This window comes from Taeniopygia guttata, chromosome 12 (genome assembly GCF_048771995.1).
Source record: "Taeniopygia guttata chromosome 12, bTaeGut7.mat, whole genome shotgun sequence".
Lineage (NCBI taxonomy): Eukaryota > Metazoa > Chordata > Aves > Passeriformes > Estrildidae > Taeniopygia > Taeniopygia guttata.
The window spans coordinates 16,569,304-16,593,241 of record NC_133037.1 but is presented as its reverse complement, the minus strand read 5'-3'; the positions used below and the strand labels follow the sequence as shown (position 1 = coordinate 16,593,241).

The 23,938-nt window shown below is 43.9% G+C and overlaps 1 protein-coding gene across 2 annotated transcripts in view; it reads left to right on the top strand.

Annotated features, from left to right (window-relative positions):
- The window catches only part of LOC105759033 (uncharacterized), a 59,916-nt gene that overhangs the window by 12,639 nt on the left and 23,339 nt on the right, over positions 1 to 23,938 (top strand). Inside the window, exon 1 of one of the 2 annotated variants that reach the window (XM_072934914.1) lies at positions 4,069 to 4,186. The exons of the other annotated variant lie outside the window; for it this stretch is intronic. The gene's annotated coding sequence lies outside the window, so the exon portion shown is untranslated. Of the gene's footprint in view, positions 1 to 4,068; positions 4,187 to 23,938 lie in introns of those variants that run through there. 2 annotated transcript variants of the gene reach the window in all.

The window sequence follows — 23,938 nt, the reverse complement described above, 5'->3', positions numbered from 1 at the left end:
AATATCCTCTCTCATGCTCCAGCAGGATGGGATTTTATGCAAGAAACACTGCCATTCTTGACAAGCAAAGGAAACTGCTCTTGCCCCATTACAGACAGGCCTACATATAAAGGACCTACAGCAAGAAAAGGCATGAGCATCCAAATGAAAAGATAGTTTTTTCATTCTGCACACAAGACCTACAGTTCTCAGGAACACGAGTTAATTGCAGAGCGGTCAAGAAATGAAGCAAATATGGAAGTGTATAGTACTGTACAATCTGTAGTCTTCTCACTTCATCCACCCCCTTCCCTCAAGTCTGAGCACTGATCACAGCAAAGTACTGGGGTTTTTTTTTTTTCCCCTCTTTGCTGATCCTGTCAAACCTTCCATGTCCCAAACCCTGTGTGTATAGCACAGCACCTGCTGGAGCTGGTGAAGGGCATTAGTGCTCACAGTCACAGGGCACTGTCAGCAGCATCCTCACTGTGAGCTCTGCTACACAGATTCAAGAAACAAAAGTCAAAATTCAGGGGAGGAAAAGTATTGGGTTTATTTTAGTATTATGGTGCTGGTATGGTTGTCAGTGTTTCTTGGAATATGTACACGTTACAAGATGTGTTCTTTATGAATTTTTTATTGATCTTGCCTCAGTGACTGTGATTAATAGTATTTTCATCCAAAAATGTCAGCTCTGCCAATAAATCGGATTTTTTTCGCTGTCCATGCTTCTGTTCCTTCAATCCCTGGAGAGGATTAATATGAGAGGAAGCTGAAGCTGAGGAGCAATGTTCTCAAGGACCACACCATCACCATATGTGACTCCATTAACCCAATCAAATTCCTTTATTATCACCTCTTAACTGCGGTGGCATTTTGCATCTGTTTAGTTGGGGGCATCTGTGTTAGATCTGTGCATGGATGACAGGAAAGGGCTTCTTATTTCAAAGAATTCAGTGCCTAATGAGCTGTACACAGGGATTGTATCAAACTATATTCAAAGATTATTAGGACTACAGTGCTTGCAGACTGAAGTATTTTACAGCTTTTAGAGGAATATATAAATGCCATGTCTGTTTCAGAAGGACTCTGCCAGATTTCATCTCTTGAGCAGAGAGGCAATTACTTCCTAATCACTAATCAAACAAACGGTGATGCAATAGCAATACATCACCTGCTGCCTACAGCTTGCCCCTCCTAATTTGTGTGCTGAAATGTAGTCTCTGCTGGTCTATCCCTTCATATTAAAGCTAGAGGGAAGCTGCAGTTCAGCAGTGGGTTTTAAGTCAAAGAAGATTATTCATCAGAACTGGAAGACTTGTTTTCCAGTCACTTGCCAAAATTGAAAAAAATATTTTTTCTTTTTTTTAAGTGCAAGCTCAGATCCGTACAGTGTTTAGCTAACTACCTTCTTTATGGAGCTCAAGGTAAACTGAGGTACCTAAATGTCTTTGTGGGCTGTCTTAAACACCCACTGGAGAGGAAGAATAGCAGTGTGTGTTACTGCTCTGCCTGTGAGTCTGCAGCTAAACCACTATTACAGCTGAATGCTGTGAAGGGTTAGGCTGATTCTGGAGTGAGAAATTCTCCAAGCAATGGGTGGGATACCATGGAAGGAGAACCAGCTGTTTTCAAATGAAATTATTTCCCTTGAATTTCTCCCTTGGATTAGGATAAATTTCAAGGAACGAGGCAATTTGGCATTTTTTTTTCCTCGGTAGCTGAGAGAATTTCTGTGATATCTGATGAGAGAACCAATCAATAAGTAAATTGATTGAAGATTAAATTGAATGTTTTTTGCTTTTGCACATCAAAATGAGAATGTTGCATGGCTGCATTTGCCTGCTGTGGACACAGTCACTGGTGTCTGTCAGCAAATTGGCAGTGCTGGATGTGTTCCTGTCTCTGAGAGGGGAATATCTGTATCTGTATATTGCAGTGGCTCCGTGCAAGCTGCTCATGTACAGCTGTTCTGGCCCTGCTCTGCCTGGGGGCACCAGCCAGCAATCCTGAGGTGCTGAGGTCAGAATTAACAATCTGCATCAGAGCCTCTGACCTCAGCAGGGATTTTTCTCATTAACTGATGCTGAAGCTCTTTTTCCTAATAAGTTTGCACGTGGTTATGTGGAGTCTCCAAAAATGATTGTGTGTATCCCCAAAGGATGTATTTGTGATGTTTTTCAGTAGGTGTGTAAAACTATGCTGCCGATTTTGCACAGATATTTCCTTTAGATACATCTTCTGAGTCAAATTGGAAATATTTGTGTAATAATTACTCATGGAGGGCCAGCATCTGAACATGTCGGAAATAAATTTGGTGGAATGCGTATGTGATTAGTCTGGATGCTGGTGCTATCTTGATGAGTACTTTCATTTTTACTGATTTCTTTTTCATGAGGAATATACAACAACACTGTGATGTGGAGTTAATGAAGGTTGGGTTTTATTTTGGAGGACATATATATAATTGCAGGGAAATAAAACATCTGTGCAATGTGTATTGCATATCTGTATCTGTCCTTAATTGTTACAGTTTTTATCTTTGCATTTTCAGAGCTGGAGACTGGAGTGTTATTGAATCTTTATTGCTTCTAAGATCCTAGATTGATATTTGGAAATGGTGAGCTATATAACACCACTGAACTGATTCTTCTTTCTGTGCAATGCAGCTTTAAATTTCTAAAGAGTCAAAGCTGCATCTTAAAATAAGATGCGGGTGCAGGCTCCACTTCCTGGAGCCTTTGCTTTTGTTCTTTCTCATTTTTAGCTTAAAATAAGTAATTCGGAATAAAAGCCTATTTTTGTTCTTTGTGGGTGGGAAAAAAACTTGACTCCCTCGGTTCTCATCCTGTGCACATCAGCGTGATGTATGTACACCCAGTGTTAGTATCTGGGAGATACCAGATAAAGCCTTCAGTTACTTTGATCTACTAGTCATGTGTTAAAAGTGGGAATAAAAGTTCCTTTCTAAAATACAGAGATTTTGAGATATTTGCAGTATTGTGCTTTTGATGCCACTGCATTTTACAAATGTAGGAAGCTAATGTGCAGGGACCACTTGGACCATTGCATGGAGCGGGCCACCCTTACTGCAGAACAGAGGCCTTGTAACACATGAGCATGAAACACAAGGCCTTAGGAGGTGTGCTGTGCCCAGCTGAGGGGGCAAGTGGAATTTCTGTAGTCCCCAGAAGTTCTATTTAAGTTAGAGAAACAGAAAATAAAGCTTACGAGGTTATTTCTTCCTTTCCCTCTGTTTCCCAAGGCAGGATTTTTAATACTTAGACCATTTTTGACAGATGACTGTTTAGCCCGTTCAAAAAAATTCAGACGATGGAGACTCTACAACTTCCCAAGGCAATCTGTTCCAGTGCTGAGCTGTCCCAATCATTATTCACATTTCATCTGTGGAGGATAAAGGCTGACATAGCCTTTCCATACAAAAGGAAAGAACTTTTAGAAAATACAGGATCTTTAAATTCAGTGGGCTATTTCTCCTGTGATGTGCAAGATGGTTCCTTCCCAGCAGACACAGTTGTGGCAGTGCTTGGGTTTATCCAGAGCTGTTTGTGAACCTGAGGGCTCAGGAACTCACCCCTCCTTATAGTGTGAGACCATAGCATGGGTGCCAACACATGTCTTGTTCTCCCAGAAATTTTGTATAGCTAGAACTTAGGAGTGTGGTCCAATTTTCTGGGATTTCTGGACATGTGCAGGACCATGCACAGTAAATGCGAGTCCCCTGAAGAGAGCAGAATTGCAGCTGCAGGGGTATTTAACACCCAGTGTAATGTATACAGGGAGGGGAGGGAGAAAAAGAGAGGAGGGATATTAAAGAGGAGGGATATTAAAAACATTCACATAAGGAAGAGTTGGCAGAGATGCACAGGAAGGGGTTTAGAGTCCTGGTGGCTGTGTGCTGTTGTCAGAGCAGAAATGCAGAAGCTCAGTACAATCTGTGTTTGTGTTGGTTTCCCAGTGCAGAAGTGCTGCGATGTGAACTGGCTGTGCTGCTCTGTAAGCTGTCACACAGGGTGTGTTTGAGCCATGAGTCAGAATTCTGCTACATTTGGGTGGGATGCTGGTGGAGTGGTCCAACCAGGTTCAACAGGACCAGCAGCTGATCAGCTCGTTCTGCAGGGCAGGAAGTGACACGCGTACTTTGTGCTGTACCTGAGCCATGCTCTGTGCTGCCACCAAACAAACTGTAAGAGGAATTGCATTCTTTTTTTTCTAGTGGAATGCATGCTGACAGGGAAATCTGCAGGTGTAGGAAGGTGTGCCGTTGAGGTCTGTAATATCACAGCTGGGGGGGGGTGGTCAGAGCTCTTGACAAAGCTTGGGTGAAAAAAGAACTTGCTATGCTGCCTTGCTCTTAAGGTAGCTGGATGTCTCAAACAACAGTTAAGTGTCTTTGGTGGACAGAGGCCACCTGGATTTATTCAGATGCTGGGCTAAAGTGAATAGCTGGTCTTGCACTCTTTAGCGAGCTATTACTGGAGATTTGAACTCTTAAGCAGACACAGACACCTGAGACAGTGGATCCTTGGATATGTCCACTGGCTGTATTTTTTTTTCCCCCCTGAGATGCACACAGGGTAGCTCAGGTGTTCTGACTGTGTGCCTAATGTCTGTCCCAAACCAGCCTCTCTTAGGTGGCCTAAGAGCTCTCCCTAGCCAGTACCTTTGGTTTTCTTGGTGGAGGAACAATGTATGTGAACATTCAGACCTCCTGCCCCTGCTGCAGCTCATGCAGGGGGGATACTGAGTTGGGAGCAACCCAGGGCTGTGTTCCAGCAGAGTCTCTGACAGGGAGCTGGTTTGTTAATGGTTTCCTGGCATCTTGGACTAGCAAGCTGTTCGCAGCTTTCAAAACTTTATTGTCAAAATTTTAACTGATGACTGTTAAATTTCACTGTTGCATTTGGTTTGGAACTGCTGCAAATTAAATCTGACTTCATGAACCAATCTTTACAATGCTGTCTGCTGGAAGGGATCCGAGAGCACCACCTGAGCCAATCTCTGGGTCAGGTTGCCTTCCCTGAGCTCTCTTTGTGGCTGAAGCAGATAAAATTTTCCTTTGGTTCTCATTCTGTCAGGTATTTAAGAGCATCCATAATATTTTAATTAAAATGGCAAAATGGAGTAAATCTAATAGCTAGCTCTAGGTTATACAAATACCTTAGACCTGAGAGCATTTTTAGATACAGAAGGGTTAACTGCACAGAGTTTCATACTTGAATGGAAAAAGAATGACACCTTTTTGTTATCAGCCGTTTTGGTGCTGTCTTTTTTAATCATTTCAGGCTTTGAACTCCTGCTCTGAAAGAGAGTCTGTGTCTCTTCATCTTCAGCGGCTGCCAGGTCTGGAGGTCTAATCAATGCAGGTTATTGATAGCAAATCAATTAATGCAGACAAAAGATCAAAATTAAGGGGCTTTCACTAAATTAATAAGTGATTCCAAGTCTTTTAACAGAGTGCCTGAGATAAGGGCAGCTCAGTCTTCTGGGACAGCAGCCTCCAGTCCTGTTTCCAAAGACAATCAGCTGGAGAGAGCGAGCCGTGCTTTTTACATCTTTTCCCCCATTTAAATAACCCGTTTTGTTCAATAAGAAGTGCTTAAAATCTGAGTCCAGCAAGGTTGCCAGGAAGCAGGTCCTAACTGAAAAGAGCAGATTTATCTGCAGAAGGGTGTGATGGTCTCATTCAGTTGATTGAGGGAAGACCAATTATTTCAAAAGCCAAATTTGTGTAAGACCCCATCCAACACCAGAGTTAAGGTTTGTTTCCATAGCAGATATATCTGAAGCTGATCTAGAGATGCCCACAGAAGCAACTAGATGCAGAATAACTACAATAATGTGGAGCTCTTGCCAGACCCAGCCCTTCCGCCCTGTGGCAGGCCCTCTTGGAAGAAGGGTGGGCAAGGCTCAATCCAGACTTCTTGCAGTTGGTGGTCCTGCACAGTTCCCTGCCAGGAATGTCAGATGCTTGATACTGTGGGGCTGGGATTTGCTACTGGCAGTACATCCCAGCCTCATCTGCCTCTCCCAGTAGACTGGTTGGAGGCCTGGAGGCTGGGAGCTCCCTGCCAGTTAGAGCAGCTTTTCCACCCTTCCTCCTGCTTTAACCAAGGGAAACAAATGAACTTAGCTATACGCAGGAAGAAGAGAACATATCTTACAGTTTCCACGTGTGTAGTGCTGCCTGCTATTTCTGCCTGTTTTCCTGCTTAATAACAAGGGCCATTCTCTGAAATGCCAGAAACTCTCCTGCTGTGACAGTAATTAACAGGGATGGAGATGGGGCTGGGAAGCAGCCTACAGAAGCAAAAATGCAGTGTGTAGCTCCCTGAGGATGAAGAGTGGCTCAGGTCCTTCTGTGAGTCTCACTTGCAGTGTGCTGGAAACACCGTCTCCCTGTTTAGTCAGGTCCTTGTGCCATTGGTGCTTGGCACTGCCCAGAGGGGCTGCAGGCTGTCCCCAGGTGCTGAGCAGGCTCTGGGGGCTGAGAACAGAAGTTATGGTGCCCTGCTGGCACTCTCAAGGTGCCACAAGAATGGATCCGGAAGTCTGGCTTTCTCTATGCACTTGATCCTTTAATGTCAGGGAAAATTCTGAATTAAATTCCTGTAGTTTTTGGTTGTAAGCCTAATTGCAAGCCATTATGTGTTAAAGAATACTTTTTATGTGCTGTGGGAAAGATTTTTCTGAAATGGCTACAGCTTCCAAAACTTCTGACTGGAAGATTATGCCAGAAGTGCTAATATTTGGTGAATAGATGGAGATTTACTAATTGAGCCCTTGTCATAGCCATGTCAGTGACAGCAGAATTGTACCTGAATGCCAAGTTTTACTGGGTCAAATTTCATGTAAGCAAAGGTTCATCTTTGCTTCTGCTACTTTGTCTACTGAGCTCTGCCTGGCTCATTGCCTGTTCTGTTGCCTGCACTCAAATCCAGTGTGTTACCTTCATCTGCTTTTCTTTGGATTTAAAACAGCAACACAGCTGATGCTTGTTGATCTAATCCACTGGTGATGATCTGCCCCCAGCACGGAATTGTGGAGCTGGAGACTGGCGTGGATCAGTGGATGTTGTAGTTGGCATTGCAGCCCAAAGCTTGGGTCACATCTGAGAGAAGGACTAAGTGAGATTCCTACCCCAGATGGCACAGCTGAATTGTAACTCGGGGAAGTGGCTCTCTGAGGGTGCAGTGCTGCTGTTCTTTGTTTCTGTGCCTGCTGGGAATGACTCTGCTGTACTGTCTTGCTTCCTTCAGGCAGGGTTTGCATCCCTCAGATGTGCAATCCTTTCTTCCACTGCTTTCAGTTTCCTCCTACAAACGCCTGCGCTGACTGCAGTTCTCTGCAGCCACATGTCTCAGTAACTGCTTAACCTAGAAATTCATTGCTAAAAAGATCTGACATCATAACACCCTGGAAAAAGACTTCTAACTCCCTTCCCCCTCCCTGGTCCTTCTCATTTCTTTCCCCAGAATATATGAAAATATATGAAAAACTACTAAATCAAAATCTATTTGTTTATTGTACTCCCTTGATAACTGGGCAGCTGATCCCTATCACCCACCTAAGGCTTATCTGCTGCCTCCAGCCTCCCTGCTGCAGCAATTGGTTCCTGCGGGGACAGCGCTGGGTTATAAAGTGAGGCTGATATCATGGCCAGGGCCTTTTGCTTTCTCACTGTGGCCATTGTTGGTGATATGTTCCCAAGCAAGTGGCTTGGATTTCTGGAAGGACTGGGCCTGTGGGATTTAGAGGTTCAGAGATATATTTTTAATCCCCTTATTACTTTTTTTAAGTTGTGAAGTGATGTCAGGGAAGGTGCAAGGTCAATAGCATAGGCTAGAGCCAAGGTAATGGGTTGGTGGTTTTGCTTTAGCTCTTGAAGTTCCCAGGTGAGATCTTGGTCTTGTTAGGCAAGCACTGACCTACATGTGTGTTCTTTATTTCAGCCTGTTCTGGAAACATTTCTAGTAGAAGAAAAAACTGCCAACTGCTGTGCTTGGTATATTACTGCTAATTTTGAACTGTAATTGTAATTTTTCTGTAACTTTTCAATGAGTTTACCAGGGTGCTGAAGAGGCTGTAGATCCATGTCTGCACAGCTGGGTGTAGGTAGCTCACTCCCAGCTACATAACACTAGTAGGATGTGGGAATAAAGGCATTCCCACCCATCCCTTCTGGCTCAGTCATGTCCTAACTGCAGTGATTCAGCTATCTGGAGCCACTGGAGAGGCTGCAGTCATGTTAGCACCTTTTAATAAGGAAGATGAGGAAGCAGGGACTGCCACAGCTACAACCATGCTTGTGTTATGTAACTTGCTCAGTCATCATGTGTAATTAGAGTTCTGTTACTCTCATTGGGCACTAGCTTGAGGTGAGAGAGAACAGAGTTAAATCAAATTATCTTTCTTCCCTGGAATTGTGGAGTCTGGGCAGCACATACAGCTTTTTTGGCAGTTTGGTTCAGGATTAGTTGGCAGTGCAGATAAAACTGCATTTTGCAGTCCCAAGAAGAGTGATGCAGGGTAATTCCTGCAATGGGTGGTGTAAGAAAAAGGCTGAGCTAAGGGCAGTGAGGCAGCTGATGTGACTCAGCCAAGTGACAGAGATCAGCTGCAAGAAGCACAAAAATAAAAAGTTGAGATAGTAATTATAAGAGCTGTTGGGAAAGGCCTTCGCTCTACATGCTTATTCCCAGCAGAAGTCACTGGCCTGTATATCCTGTCCCTGCTTTGGCAGCAGCCACTTGTGTTGTAGAGGGCAAAACAGAGGCTCCACAGCCATCCTGCCCCTCAGCTCTCCTGGTCAGCTGCTGCTTTGATGATATACAGAGCCACCCCACACCTCTTTCATCTGCGATGATGTTTTGAAAACTAGCATGGCCAGGCTGGCAATATGTGTGTGGCTCTACTTACAGGGGAAGGTGAGGCAGACACTTAACTCCTCACTTTTCAGTTTCTCCCTCTTCAGACCTATTAAGTGTGTTGATACTCTTCCACTTTTGCTAACAAAACCTCCTGGTGCTGGATACCCAGGCACTGGCAAGCTACCCCAGTTTGGTTACAGGAACATTGACTGATCCTCTCCTTGCTGGGTTGTACACATAAGCAGATCTGTTCAGTTCACAAGTCAGCTCATTTCAAAACTCTTACTTGTGTCTAATAACTAATAAAAATGAAATAGTGTAAGAGCAAGTTGAGTACTCCCAGACTGGCTGCTTGCTCTATCGGGGTGTTCTCTGTGATATGAACTTACACAGCTGAGTTATAAAACCTTCAGCTGGGCTGATAAATATTATTTGGCAGCGCTCCCAAGCACTTGCATCGACCACTGAGATAAATGTAGGATTTCCTTGCTTTCAAGTGGGTAAAACTGTTCCAGTTGGTGGCTTTTTCAACAGCCTGGAGCAAACCAAAATCCCAATGTCCTGTAGAGCTCCATGGCTTGCTGTGATGCTGACACTTGGGCATCCAACAGGATCAGCTGGGTTGTCTGAAGCATTTCTGCTACTGAGTGGGTTACAGGTCCCTTCTCTGCACCCAGGTCTTGGACAAGAAGGGGTTGTGGTAACATTCAGATAAACCTTGGCAGTTTAATAGTTTGAAACAAATTCAGGACTTTAGGTGTTTGCAACAGCACTGCACTGAGGAAAAAAAAAAGCTTCCTATGTAGGTAGTACTTTTGTATAGTCTAGACAGATTATTTTACACTCCAAGATGGTATAATTGTGTGTGGTTAAGATACCAGAGCTCAGCTCTGGCATGGGTACTTATATCCTCGCTGAGCAGAGTAGTGCCTTTGTTTAAACCACTGAAATGAAAACCTACTGCCTTCCCAGTCATTTAAACCAAAATGCCCTGTTCTGCATTGGATTTGAATTAAAAGGGAGTGCTGCCACAGCCCAGTGGAGACAGTAATTTGCCAAGCCAAGGAAACTTCACTGTTTGCAATCACATGGCCATGCCATGCTTCTCCTCTGGTTGAATTAGATCACAGCTGCACAAACACTTGAGTTTTAAAAAGACTTTGAAAATGCATGTGCAGGTATGTCTGCTCCTATCAGACCTCAGCACTCAAGTGCAGGAAGTGGATATACAGACATGTTAGCTTCCCATCCACAAAACAACCTGTGCCCATTCCAGTGCCATCTCTGTACCAGGAGGATGCCTTGGATTTGTGTTCTCTACCAGTGGATTTCTGCAGCAAGACTAGGAATGTCAGTCAGGAATTCCTGGCATTCATTTCTGTCTGATATTGCTGATGGGTAAAGTGTTATGGTGGTGACAATGGGCATCTTTCTTCCTGTAAGAAATGTTATGTATCTGCCCGTTTCATCCTGTCACCCAGTGCCTTCTGGGTCAAGCATAGAGACCACTCAAAATCCAGAGACCACCATTACACTTCTGCAGGGCTTTGTGTTAGAGCTGTGATTTAACTTGCCCTTTGTTCTATGTCTCCCTTCACAACTGGTGTAGACATCGTTGTTTTCACTATCCCAAAGCTTGTGGAGAGCTGAGGCAGTCTTGTAGCCTGCAATGAAAGGTCTGTATTTGGGTAGAGCTACCAGAAGTAAGTCCTTGCTGCCTGTTTGCTTTTTACATCAGAAGTGGCAACAGTAAACACACCTGAGACTTTGTCCTGCAAGTGTTCCCTGGTGGACCAAGGGTCAGCTGGTGGTGGAAGTCCCAGGTCTCATGGTGTGGCTTTTTAATGCAAAATGTAGCTAGACTCCAAATCTGGAATAGAAATACAATTCATTAGCTTGCCCTGCTCCTGGAAAGAGAACACGGGGTCTAACAAGCATGTTACAGAACTCAGATGCATCCCACTATCATTTGCTGTTGTGGATACCCCAGTGTTGCCTCCCCATTAAGGCAATGAACTGAAGTCTGTGAGAGGCAGTAAAATGACTTCAGGATTGTTGGAATTTCTGTAGCGTGGCAGCAACTCATTGTAGAGCAGTTGACAGAAGTAAAACCATTTGCCCTTACAGTGTGGAAGCATTGAGTGTGTCCGACCAAAATGCAAGCTCTCTTCAAATAGATGTGATGGGTGAAGCTAGGAGGGGGAAGGATGGCACTGGAACAGTGGCAGAGCTAAGAGGAGACCAGCCTTCCTGGCCACTGCCTGTTAGAGCCCTGTTCACTGAGAGGTACAGTTTTGGCAATAAATGTTTAGTGTGCAGGTGGGCATTATTTTATATCTAGTGTAATTTGAAAGCAGTCAGGATCTAAAAAGCCCTCAAGAGCAGTGATACTGACCAATTGGCACTGCTGCCAGCATTGATGGAAATACAGATTTGAGCTGGCAGAAGCGCAAAACGGTGCTTTAAAAAATACGTTTGACATAGGAAAATGAAGACTTTGCCTCCATTGTCCTACTGGATCAGGTAAGAACTCATCAGGAAACACTGGACACAGATGATTGCTACTGTATTGTTCCTGGATACCAGCACTATCTGTAAGAGAAGTGGTTCTTATTTATGCTTGTTTAGCAGCTCTCAGTTTTGCTTGCAGGAAAAAAAAATTCCTTTTCCAACCCAGGCAGTAAGCTATTCCACATACACCTGTCAAAAAACACTGCTGTAGCCCAGAAACCCTGGGCTTGCACAGGGTTTCTGTTTCTTAGGCCATGGAGGGTTTGTTGCTGAAATTTTCAGCACTGAAAGCTCTTTGGTTTTATTGGTGGCAGGGGACAGTCTCCTCTGTTCCCTGCCAAGGGGAGAGGAGGGAGCTGTTTGCAGGTGGGCAGGAGATGGTACTGGTGCAATTAAAAAAAATAATAAAAGTAGGGACAAAATTACTCCCCTGCATATGAGTATTTTATAGTGCCTGAGATGAACAAAAACATGGGTGCTCTTAGGGCTTTTAGACACAAGGAACTCACCGTTATCCATTCTGCTTTTCTATGCATTAAGGATTTTTAAAATACCACTTCCCTCCTCTTCCCACTCCTTGCAGAAACAGCGTCCCTTTATTCTTTGTAGAATACATATATATAATTATTTTTGCAAACTGCACAATCTCTTTCACCGTACCAGATTGAAATTCAAAGTTTTAGCCTGACTTCCCTGAAGAGGTGGTGATGCTCAGTGAAAGGCAGTTTATTCCATCTGGGGACTTATTATCATCACTTGCTTTCCTCCTTTATCTCTGAGTGGTTGTTAATTGGTGCACCCATACATCCCTAGTTAGCTTGAAAACTCGAGTCTCTGTTTAGCAGCACAGGCCTTGCTAAGACTGTCCTTTTAGGCTTAATTTAAAAGAACTGGACACATTGTTGGTTTTCTATCCGACCAGCTTGATATTTATGTTCATTATAGCCTGAATAAAGGCAAAAAATGTGTAGTACATGTGCTTGGAACAGCTCTGCAGGGACATCCAGGAGAGGAAGAAAATACTGGTGTGGAAATTAAAGACCCTAATGTAGACCAGCACAATTTTGGGTGTAGACTCCAGTTCAGACAGGGAAAGAGAAGGGAGTTGAAGCCTGGGAGAGGTGATGCTGTATTTCTGATCTGGGTTAAGACATCCAGAACATTACTGTTTTCATTTCATGGTACCTGTGCTCTTCCCTGACTCCTTCAGTGTGATCAGCTACTCAGATGGGGTTACTCTGTGTGCATTTGTGTAAATACCTTCATTCCAGTGTTAAGAAGCAAAAACAAGTTCCTCTGTAGTAGGGTGATGGATTCCGGAGTTCATGACTGGGGCTCAGGAGAGCCCAGTGAAGTATAACCCTCCCCTCTTCCTGGGGGGGAGCTGAGAAACGGCAATGGGATGGCTTGACTAAAACAATATGTGACAGAATTGGGAACAGGAATCAGGAATTTAGTACTTAAGACTTTGACTTTCTGACAAGATCATCTGCCTGTCATCAACAGAATGGAAACATATGAGTTGTGGCTTTGTCTTTAGGAAGAAGAGATTAAATCCAAGTGGGTTATTTCAGTTTGGCCTGAAAGGCTCAGTGGCAGGTGCGAACTTTCTGCTTCCTGTCATCCAGCTCTTAATTGCAAAATGTCTTTGCTGTTTGGCGTAGCGTTCTGAATTGCCAGGATGTTTTGCTACAGCAAGATGACACAAGCATTGCTCTGTTGCTGTCTGGTACCAGCTTTGCTTGTAGGCAGGAAATGGAGCACTGACTCCATGGTATTACTGCCAAAAAGGTGTTTTGGAGCACAGGGCTGCCAGAGTGAGGTGCCCACTCGTGTCCATCCCTGCTCAGGATCCCTCTCTGTTTCTAATCTGGAGTGCAGCAGTGAGGCTGGGGCAGCTCCACATGAGTCAGGTTTTAGCACTGAGGCAGCTTGTTTTAAGGGAAAGGGAGTCCTGACTCCATTCCCTACTCCACTGTAAGCTGGTGAAACTTTTTGTGGCTTCAGGAAAGCTTTGGACTGGTTGGCCTCAGGGGTCTGCCAGGATGCTGCTCTTGCTGTAGGCATGTGGCTACAAAGGAAAGGGAGGAGAGAAGCAGTGATAGAATGAGTGAGAAGAAAGGGTCAGGAATAGAAATTGAATCCAGCTCTATATTCTACATGGGAAAATTAACATTTCTTTTAAGCCAGCAAGATGGCAGAGCCTGGCTGCATAGAGATAAGTGTGTACAGCAGCTGCCCAGTGGGGTTTTACAGGTTGACAGTGTTTAGCATGATGCATTTAACAATTTCATTGCCAAATTTTCTCAGTGATCTGACATAAGGTGAAAAAATCTGCAAGGATTTTAGGAAGATGAGGTGTATGTGCTGAATCCTACAAGAAAAAGCTTCTCCACTCTGTGGCCTAATGAATGCCTGGGTGAAAGAAGAGGTGAAGCAAGCATGTGTGAAGGACAGGGAGCTCACATCACCTCTGTCTGGTGAAGTGACAAGGGGTTTAATGAGGATACCCTGACAACAGACTCTGCTGTGCTGCCTGTTCAGGTAGATCAATGCTGTCCTGAGGTGGCTGCTCAGAGTTTGTATGTCTTAATGAGACCCACCCCATTGTTTGCAGTGGTGAAGCCAGCTTGGCTGTTCCTGCCTTCCTGGCTATTTGTCACCACACAGTAACTGGAGCACCACTTTGGTATAGCTTAAAGTGAACTTTTTCTTCTGTGGGGAAAGGGAAGAATTGTTATTGATGGTATCTGTAACACCTGGGAAAAAGGGGTTTTGTCTTGAACCTCAGGTGGTTCTGAATTTCTGCATAGAGATGGGAATGATGAGCTAGAGGGTAGATCCAACAGGATTAAGGTTCATGTTTGAGCCCTGTTTCACTATCCCATCTCACACTCTGTATTTGGCTTGGGAAATGAGGACGGCTGAGATGATTGGCTAAGAGAGACCCAGTCTGGTAAAAGAATGCTAAAAATTTGACTCAATGTACCTAGCAATAAAAAAAGTTTGACAGGTCTGTGAAAGCTGTCTACTAATGCATCCTAGGAGAAGGCTGGAGAAGGGCTGCCTCATTTAAGCTGAAGGAAAATGTGAGCATAAGAATGAACAATCTAGTCCTCAACAAATGGAGGCTGCCAAGAACAAAAATGCTTCCAACCATCAGATTGAGGTTGTGAAGCATCTTTCCCATAGGAGCAGGGGAAGGAAAAAACTAATTCTCTAGGACATAGCTGATGTAACACAGGGCATGAGTGCCAGCAGTAGCATGGACTGGACTTGAAAACACAGAACTCCCCTTCTGAGCCACACCCCAGATCTTATGTTTTTTTTAATTTTTCATGCTAAACTCCCAGCCTGGTGAAAAGTGGTGAGAAATAAACATTGCAGCTACACTCAGGTCCTTCACAAAGAAGCAGAATGAGACACTTTGAGCATGTGGTCAGCAAAGTCCAAGAATTTAGCATAGAAGCTTTGACAAGGAAGAAAGGTTTAATAATAATCTGTATTTAAACCTGTTTTATCACCACTGTCTTTCTGTGTAAGGAAATTTAAAGATGAATTATCTTCTCTAAGTACAAGTAAGTATATTTTGCATGTACTTTTTTTACAGAACTACAGGGCAATATTGACAAGCTGAAGTTAGTCTGGGCAGAGGAAATGAACCATCAATTCTCAGCAGAGAGTATGAAGACTATAATGCTGACTGCTGAGTACAAGATCCCTCTTGAGTAGCAGGGGAGAATGGCGATGAGATATTTTCACAGGGTAGATATGCAAAAGAAAACAGTGCACAGTGAAACACTGGCAGGAATACTTTGGTATCAGGAATCATCTTCATGTCTTCTGGGATTCTCCTGAGTTAAATAGCTGATGCTTTAGAAGATTGACCAGCATTATTTCAGGGATGTATCCCCCAAGTTTTTATTAACATGCTGTTAGGAGAACGTTCTGATTTTCTGCAGTTAAACAAAAATAAGTAACTAGTTAACATTCTGTGACTGAAGCCAGAAGCTGTATTAAATTACTGTACGTGCAGAGACAGATACCATCCAGAAAATTTTGGCCAAAGTAAGATAACTATGGAGAATGGAGTGACTTGCTGCTTCTAACAGATTAGCAGCCAAACTGTTTGAAAAAGGAAAAGACCAAATGGCAGGGTTTGCTTTGACATTTTTAATAGCAATACTTTTTCTCGGTGTCTATTCCATAACAATCCTCTGACTTTTCTTTCAAATTGTTGCCAATAATCTTTACATGTGAAAATGTCTTGTATGATCAACAACCTTTTTACTCTTTAACAATGGGTACCATGTAAAAGGGACTTGTCAGACTGGTTCTCTCTGGTGCAGTTGTTAGTACTGAAAATGCTGCATTGTGTTTCTGTAGTTGACAGTCTGGGTGTTTCCCTGAGTCAAAAGCTCCCCCTGTGTTGTTACTCTGTGCAGAGCTAAAACCAGAGCTCAGCAAAGTCTGACAGTGTTCTCCCATCGCAGGGGCTGCCTGCTTACATGATCACCAATAATCAGCTGCACATTAGCAGCTTGTTTTCTGCTCTCTGGCTTGTTGGAGATGATATATGAAGTATGAAGAATAATGTGAGATGTTTTTCTTAAGCTACGTTAAGCCCACTGTGCTGACAGCAGCAAAACAGAACTTGTTTTGACAAGGAGCTGCGTTAACATGACACAAAAGCTAAACTCAGTAAAGATCAGGATCTCTGTCAGACCTTACAGATTTTTTTTTTTTTCTGAAGTGGGTCATTTTAAAACTCTCTCACCTATATTCCTGCCTTCCCAGGTTTTATTTTCTGAGCTGTTACCTTCTCCACAGTATGAGAGACTCCTTGTTTTTTGGTTTGTTTTTTTTTTCTATGGATCTTTGTTGCTTCCAGCAAAAAGAGTGAAGATTTGTTTTGAGACTTATGGATCATTACAGTATTGGTAGTTTTGCATCTTCATGTGGTTGTGACATGTCACTGTAAGTTGTTGCCTCCAAGGAGACAGATTCAGCTCGACAGGAGGAAGACAGTGTCATATCTCATGACCTGTTTCTCTGCACCATGGGGCATGTATGAGAAGTCAGGACCCCACACAGATGGCTTGAGCCTGCAATACTTTTGTCTTCTCTCGGGCAAGCATGGGGATTTCAGATGAGCTCCAGGGCATGATCCAACAGGACTTTCTGTTTCTGTAACCATCAAGGGGCAACTGCTACCGTAGTAGGTCATTGAACCAGCTCATTCTGACACAGTCTGAAAGATGGATTGCTTGAGGTCTGGCATTATTCATTCTGGGATGGGCATGAATAAATCCTGTGCTCCAGCATGTAAACTGTTTGCATAGCAGAGGTTGGAAAGGTGGTGTTGTCCCCACTCTCCAGCAGAGGTTGGAAAGGTGGTGTTGTCCCCACTCTCCAGCAGAGGTTGGAAAGGTGGTGTTGTCCCCACTCTCCAGCAGAGGTTGGAAAGGTGGTGTTGTCCCCACTCTCCAGCAGAGGTTGGAAAGGTGGTGTTGTCCCCACTCTCCAGCAGAGGTTGGAAAGGTGGTGTTGTCCCCGCTATCCCCGCAACGTTGCATTTGCATTACCCTGAAGGTAGAAATATTTGAGCTTAAAAGAATCAGAGTGCTGAAGGTGAATGGACTCTGACAGTCAGTGACAAATAGCATGAATGCTTTTCCATGGCTCACCTGGACTTGGAGATCCTGTGGCTACATACTGAGGTTTCTCTGGGCTTGCCCAAGTTCTCTTGCTCAAGGAGGGGTGCATGTGCTCAGGTATATCCCTAGTGTGATGCCAGGAGGTTGATGTGGTCTTCACCCAGTAACCAGGGTTACAAAGCCAATTATAAAGTTTCTGTTCCATATTGAGTTAATACTGCTGCTGGTTGTTTATTAATTTTTGTCTGTGGGTATTTTCTGCTTGGTTCTCTCCTCTAGGCTTGTACCAGTGATCCATAGGAGCTTATCTCAACAAGAAAGGACCTTTCGGGTGTTATCAGTAGGCAAAAGAGGCTTGAAAACTTCTCACCTGTAGAATTGTGCCACCCTTCCTCCCTCAGTACTTGTTCAGCTTTTGCTGGTCACCAGCTGCAGTAACTGAAAATCAGTCTTCCCTGCTGCCATGGGGTTTGGATGACAGTCCAGTTCCCAATGGCCAGGTCACAAATGGTTCTTCTGTCAGTCCTGGGAACCCTTCTCCAGGGCTGCATGAGCCAAGGAGGGCCTGTTCCTTGCCAGGCCATCCAGACCAGATTGCAGTGAGCTGAGCCAGGAAAGTGCCTCCATCTGTTGCATCTTTTTTCAAACTGCTGGTCCTAAACACAATATTGAGTAAAGTGGTAAATGTTGGTAAAACACTCTGGGATTGTGAGCTGGGAGCAGCACTTAGGTTTATTGGAAGCCTGTAGACGACTTTGACTTTCATAATGCTGGAATTTCTGCTTTCACTGCAAGTGGCTGCAGAGCTCCCACTGACCTCAGCTGGGCAGGACAGAGCCAGGAAGTGCAACACTTGTCTTGCTACATTGCCCAAAGTGGCATCAACAGCCTGGTTCTGGCAGGTAGATGGAGGAGTCCCATAATAGGCAGGAAAAAATTTATTAATAAGCTTTATAATGTTTTATTGTCATGACCAGCTGTTTGGATTATGCCTCTGTGTGTCCATGGGCAGGTGTTTTTACTCTTCCTCTCCCTCCCCACCCGAGGAAGCACAGCGAGAGACATGTTTATCACATCTGCAGAAGCTTTGGGGTTAATGTTGGTGTCTAATGCAGGAGCTGGGGGACTGAGAGCCATGACAGAATTGCTGTAGGCTTTGCATGAGCACATAGATAGGCCTGGATGAAAGAAAACATCTTCACTACAACAGAGATCACACTGGCAACCACTTCTGAATGTCAGAACAGCCACTAATATTATAATAATTTCTAAAATTACCATAGTATCTTTTCTGAAGATGCAATGGGAGATTGGGCAGCAGAGATGCAATGGACCTGAATTATCTGCTGGGGGTGATTTGTTGAATGGAGCTCTGTGTGTGGTGAGGAGCTGGATCTGCTCTGTGGTTTTCTAAAGGACTGTTGTGCCCATGAGTGGCCAGCTTAATCTTATTACTGCAGTGTCCACAGCAGCTCAACGCTCCATCTATCCAGAAGCCAGGTGATAAGACAGGATATTCGGGCCAGGGACTTTGCTCCTGTCAGAATAACTTCCAATTGCCCTGGGCATTTTCCAGCAGCACCCGTGTGCAAGAGTGCAGGTGCTGAGTTGCATTTCCAACCTTGCTGAGAGCTACTAGCTGCACACTGGAGTTTGACACTGTAATAATAGATTTCTTTTGTCAGATGAAATTAATCTTGGATTATCTGCTTCAGCAATCCAAATACAGGTTCCTACATTAGCATCCACTTTCCTTAGGCTTGAATCTTTCAGGAAACAGATGCAAATTGGAAAACCTACGTTAAGTTAACTGAGGTTGTAAATCCCAGCCACATCACACGTGAGCCTGGGAGGTAGAGGATAGCTTTCAAACTATTTCCCACAAATTGAGACTGAGTGCTGCACTCCCATACATTTTATTAAGGCTGTGATGAGAAACAGATTTGCCAGTGCCCTAGTGCTTGAAGCAACCACTCCCATTTAGGGAACAAAAAATGCTGTCATCTACCTCCAGCCAGTGGCATCCAGATTAACTTCTGCCCTCTGAATTAACATACAAAACTTTGTAAGGTGTCACTCGGAGCTCAGTGGATCTGGCACAAGCTTGTTGTGTCAAGAACTCTACAGGGAATCAGAGGAGCACTTTGTTCTTCTTCTCTTTATCCCTGCCTCCATTGTAAAATATGGCTTTTAATTGCCTGTAAAATTTGGCTGGTTGGTAATCCATAGGGAGAAGGTGTGAGTGGATGCACAGTGAGTGGTGTCAATACTGTGCTGCAGTGCAGAAATGTCTGAGCTGCTGAAGAATCATTCACAAATGGAAGCAGGATTGCCGAGGTGAAAACTCTGGGGGCCTGGACCAGATGTGGATGTGGAATGACCTGGCATATCTTTCTGGATCAGCTGAGATAGTCTGTCCTTTGCTGTGTGGATGTTTAACCCTCTGTACTGCATCATTGCTGAGTGTCAGACATATCCCAGTTGCCTGAGATTTAATTTTATGTTTTCTTGCTTAGTTTATTTGGGGTTTTTTCCCATTTTTGCAGTTAAGATGACATCTTTTCAACAGAAGCCTTAGAAACTCAAGAGCAGTAGTCCAAGTGTGATTTAAAAACATGCTAGGAGTGGAAATGCAATTAAGGTATCTTAACCTCCTTTACTCTGCCCTGCAGCAATGCAAAGGAAAACAATTTGGTTTTAAAGGTTATTGTAATCTAGAGCTTTAAACTCTTAACATGCCTTAATCATTACTCAGTGGTTATTGAAGAAGTTTATCTTCATCACAGTCATAAACAACTGCTAAGTAAAGCATGCCTTTTACGTCTTTATTGGACAAATAACACAGTAATAATGATCATTGTGGCCATTTTATGAAAAACTGAGGCAAGTATTAGTTAGCAAATGAAATAATGTGAAGTCTCAGCTGTTGGTATTAAGTGGAGATAGTCATACCAAGCACATGTACTGTGTTCCTTACCTTTTTGGCTTCATCTGAAGAAGGAAAATTGCTATATGGTAAGATATATTTCAGTACAAACAACATGTTTCAGGAGCTCCCACTCCTGCTCTGGTTGATGCTTGCTCCTGGAGACTACTCACACATTTAATGTGAAGACTGGCATACATGTTTTTTCTAGCATGAGGACTGGGCCTCTCTTCTCAAAACTGCACTTTTCTTATATTTTAAGCACAGACATGAAGGAGCAAGGAAAGGTTTTTGTCAGGTGTGCAGCAGAGCTGATTTGCTTGGCTCACAAGGGGCTGCACCCTGGGTACCTGTTTCCAGCCTGTCCTCACCTGATTTGCCACCAGTTTGCCAATATGATTTGTAGGTTATACAGGACCACACAGGAGAAGAATATACCTCTTAAGTTGATTTATCTTAATGAGTTGGAGAGCTTGGAGTGAATGGTTTTTCCTTTTTTGTAAAGATCTTGCAAGACAAAGAAGAACCTGCTATCTTTTTCTGAGAACAAGGTTTTTAATTTTTGGTTTAGTAAAGTGAAATTCTTTGCAGGACACGAAGGCTTTTATCTCTCTGTGCCTTCCCTATAATAGATCCTCCTGTGAGCCAGAGGATGAGGATTTCAAAACCTGTCACTCTTGGTCTTGCCCATTATTTGTGGTGTGAGGAAAGCTGAACTCAATTGCACGCTTGGAAATTTTCCACCTTTGTAGGAAGGGAAGGACAGAATCCCATGTGGATCTGTGCTGCTGCAAAGCCTTGTGCTGGCTGTGTGTGAGCTGTGGCTGTACACCTGCAGCTCAGCCGTGCTGGGCAGGGGGTTCACTGCACATGGCCCTGCTTTGCAGGTGCAGTTTTGTTAGTGCCTGATCTGACACTTCATTTGGAAAGCATTTGCTGTCCTCTTCTGACAGTGTTCTGTGATCCATATTTTTTTATGGCTGGTATAATCTGAAAATCAAGTACTTTGGCAGTTTTCATAGCTCCATATAGTACACTATATTCATCTGAGCAACTGCCATTTGTCTTTAATCTGTCCAGATCCAATTATTTTAAGTGTCCACAGGTGAAGCATTAGAGGCCATGTGTTCTTTCTGTTAAAAAAAAAGGAAATTCTTTATCTGTCATGGCTGGAGGTGGGAGCTCAATTTCTGGTCATCCAGTGGCATGTGATGTGACAAGTACCTCTCTGTGCCTTGATTATCTCCTATGTGCAATGATATTTCAGCATTCCTTCATTTATAACAGGGCCAGAAGTCTACGATGTGTCTAAGGTAACCAGGAGAGATAAACATCAGACCTCTGTCATTAGTTTGGTTCCACTGGAGAACAAAAGTTTATTCAGTATTATCTTCATTATCAAAGCAAAAGCAGTGATACTGGAGTCTTCTGTAGCAGGCATGGTCTGAGTAGGGATAGTTAATGAAAATGAGGAAAATGGGAACAAATAAATGGTTTGTTTGTTGTTCAGGGTTTCTTAAATTATTCGTGTTGGCAACACAACCTGAAGGGATGAAATTAATAAAGTCCAAACTGTCTGTTCTTACATTTGCCATGCAGGTGCACAGAGGTAATAATGGTAATGGTGTTACATTGGTATAATTGCATTGTATGTTTGTTTTAAAAGACTGGCAAAGAGCTCTTGGCTATAAAGGGTTAGGATGTTCAAGGAATGCAGGAGCAAGATTCCTTTTGCCTGAAGTTGTAGCAGCATATTTAGCGTCTCTCTAATCCTCTTCTCCTCCCTGAACTGTGTTTTTTGACCCCCTTTGGGGTTTTGATTCTCAAGTAGAAACCCCAAATCTATTACTTGGCCATAACTGCCTGAAAGGGATACACCACTTAGAAAATCCTGGCTCTTCCCTATGGAACCAGGGCAATGTCTGGAGAGAGACACAGGAACTGGACTCTCTGGCATGGGTGTCCCCACCAGGGGCTGCGGCCTATGCTTGGCTGATAGGAAATTTCTCTTCTCAAAAATTTCTGCTTTTACAGAAGTTACTATCACCTCTTTAGGGTCTATTTGGTGATACTTAGCAAAAAAGCTTGTGGTCTCAGCTGTAGAGCAGGTAGCTACTGCTGTGTGGGGGTAAATAGCCTACCAGATTTGTCAGTAATTGTCCCCTCAGTCACTGGCAGTCACCTGTCAGCCAGAGAGCTGAACTGAAGCCATGGACACAGAACCATCTCCGTGCTCCGAGACATTTGTGCCAGCCCTGCCTGGGAGCTCAGCAGCAGCAAGGTGGACAGTAGGGCTTGGGCTGTGTCCCGGGGTGCCAGCAGAGCCCTCAAACAAACCCCATTAGGCTGTTGGGATAGTCCATAAAGGAAGAGGCAGTGGTTTTGCCTGCCTCTGAAGGAGTGAGCAGGACGAGGCAGCTGTTTGACACACCACCACTTCTGCCTGCCTGTGAGGAGACCAGCGAGCCCTGGATGTGAGCACTGGGCTGGCTGAGGGAGGCACCCACCCACCCACCTGGAACAGGGCCCATTAAGAGTTAATGCCTACAGTTAGAAATGAGCAGCAAGAGTTGGAGGGTTCAGAAGAATGGCAGTGGGTGTGAAACACTCTAACATTCCCATTAATTTGAATTGTCTCCTTTCTGGCCAGAAAGAAGTGCCCAGATTTTTTAGTCAATATTAATTTTACACTTGGCACCACAGGAGAGTGTGAACTGCTGAGTTCACAAAGGGCCCATCTAATAAACAGACAATAGAAAATCAGAAAAGCGAAGATTGAGCTCACTTGCCCGGGCAATGAGTATAATAACCATGGGGGCTGCAGAGGGCAATGGAAAATTCTGAGCAGTAATGAGGAGTCACAGCAAGTGCCTGTGCCTGGGCTCGCTAGGCACAGGTAGGAGCCAGGAGAGAAGGTGGGATGGTACAGCATTGTGTGGGGAGAAGGAAGGCTTGGATCAGGAATCAGAGACAGATGAGGAGGAGGATATCACGTCACAGGTGTGCTATAGGAATGGAGGACCAGATTTAAAAAGCAAATTGTTCTCCTGTAAATGAATCCCAAGCCTACTCTCTATCTGATTTCCTTTAGAAGAGGGTTTGAAATTTTAGATGGGCTCCCACATGCATGACTGGTACTTGTCAGCTCCCCTCTGCCCCTCCGTGTTTGATCACCTCTCCTTTACATGAACCTTTCCTATCATCTGGTGGCCTGCAGGATAGCAGACATCAGGCTTTAAAAGCCACCCAGGTTAGCCAAGTGAATACTGCAGAAGTAAGAGAGAAACATTATTCCAAGGAGCCAGATGCTGCTAGCTTTCTGATAAACCCAGAGGAAACTCTCTGGGAATTGGAGGTAATTGTAAGGAAAACAGGTTGGTTTGTCAAACATGTTTGTCTGTTTTCTTCAACTTTCAAGCAGTCTGCAAAACTAGTTTATTTTATTCAGTCATGCTGCCTAGCACACAACTTGCCAAAACCAGAACGAATTCATTTCAAATTAATCCATGGGCACTTAAGGCATACAGAGCTCCTGGTGCTCCATGCCTTGGCCTCTCCTTTCTTCCTGGGATAGCAAAGTCCAAAGCCGGATAACAGACTGAGGACTTCATTTCCTGCTGTGGCTGAGCCAATGTTTCAAAATAGATTGATTTTTCTGCAGGATTTTTCTTTTAATTCCCTTCCTTTTTCTTCTTAATGAACACTTTTCATATCTGTAGAATCTGAATTCTACCTCAATTGAAATGGCACCACTGTTATCAAAATTCAAAGCCTGTATCTCAAACCCCAAGCCACTGAAATCCCTGGCAAACCTAGGGTCCGGTTAATCAATACATCTTGAGGAGCCCAGATACTTTATTTTCATTTCTGTCACACAGTTAGTGTTTTTGATCTGCCCATTAGAGAAGCAAGGTGAAAGAGTCAGAACTTGCCTGTCTCTGCATTATCTGCCTGTGACAAGGTGCCATTGGCTG